Genomic DNA, 1,592 nt, shown 5'->3' with positions numbered 1-1,592 from the left:
GGCGGTCCGGTCCCGGGGGCGGGGCTTTGTTAGTGGCCCCGTGCAAGCGCAAGCGTTGACAGGCTGCTGGGAACTCGGGTTTGTGTAAGGAATGGGTCACGTTCTGTGATAGTCCGTAAAGCTAATCGCACTGAGAGATGATAACTTTTTCTAAGGGACTATGTTTCTTGATGTGTGTGCATAAAATATTGGGAAAGAACACATATATCCCGAAGTGTTATCTTTAAGTTGCTACATCACACATGATTTCTCTCTCATTATGCTTTCTATACTTTGCTAGAGTGCGTTATTTGAGTTATATTTTTAAAATTTAAGCACTTCGCTAAGTCAAATACTATTTCAGAATATATAATCACTTAAAATGTGAAATCAAATAGAGTTTTGTAGTTTGCAGAGCATTGTAGGTAGCATTTAGACACTGAATATATCAGTGCATATACTGAAAGTATCTCCGTACGTAAAATTTCATCTGAAGGACATTCTTAGAAATGTTTGCTCTAAAGAGTCTCATGATATTTTGTAACCATCTGTAATGTTTCATTTTAACTTTTAGTCTATTTTTTCCTTCTATTCTTTTCATGTTTATATAAGATCATTTACCATTATTTTATTTATAAGAAAAAATAGCTAAAACTTGGACAACCCAGAAAGAAATAAAATAAGAAGCAAAGCCCCCTTTCTCCCACTCCATATCACTTCTCCTCCACTCAGGAAACCACTATCTATAGGTTCTAGTGTGACTTTCCAGAAATTTCCATGCACAGGAGCCCACGTACATGTACATCATGGGTGGCAGCATAGTGCTGGGGGAGCAGGAACTCTGGGACAGGATTGTCCGGATTGGTTCCTCATCAGCCACAAACAATGTAGTCTTGTGGTTATTCCCTCTTTGCCTCAGTTTCCTTATCTGTAAATAGGAATGATAACAGCAGTATATATAGCAAAGCTGTTATGACATAGAAATAAATACTTTTCAATATCTTGCATTTTGTCATATTATTTGGAGATCTTTCCATATTGGGGGTATAGATTCACCTTATTCTTCTCAATGGCTAAGTTTTATTGCAGTGTATGACTACACCAAGGTTTGTTTATTTAATCAGTCTATTTAATGGACAACATATAATTTTATGTTTTTAATGTTAGAACAACTACTGNATTAGTTCAGGGAAATGCAAATCAAAACCACAATGAAATACCACTTCATACCCACTAGGATGGCTAGAACTAAAAAGTAAGACAACAACAAGTGTGGTGAGAACGTGGAGAAATTAGGACCCTCATACCTTGCTGGTGGGAATGTCACACGGTGCATCTGCTTTGGAAAACAGTCTGGCATGTACAAACAACCAAACAGAGAGCTATCTATAATCAAAAAGCATAGGGATTAGAAAGGAAAAAATAAAACTGTCTCTATTTGCAATGAAAATGATTGTCTACAATCCTAAGAAATGTACCACCTTCTCCAAAACAAAACAAAACAACAGCAATACTTCCTGGAACAAACCAGCAAGTTCAGCAAGATTGAAACAAACAAGATAAACATATTAAAAAACCTATTGTATTTATATATACTAGCAATGAACACCAAA

Source organism: Galeopterus variegatus, unplaced genomic scaffold (assembly GCF_000696425.1).
Source record: "Galeopterus variegatus unplaced genomic scaffold, G_variegatus-3.0.2 Scaffold9478, whole genome shotgun sequence".
NCBI lineage: Eukaryota > Metazoa > Chordata > Mammalia > Dermoptera > Cynocephalidae > Galeopterus > Galeopterus variegatus.
The sequence above is the reverse complement of the archived record's forward strand: the minus strand, read 5'-3'. Positions refer to the sequence as shown.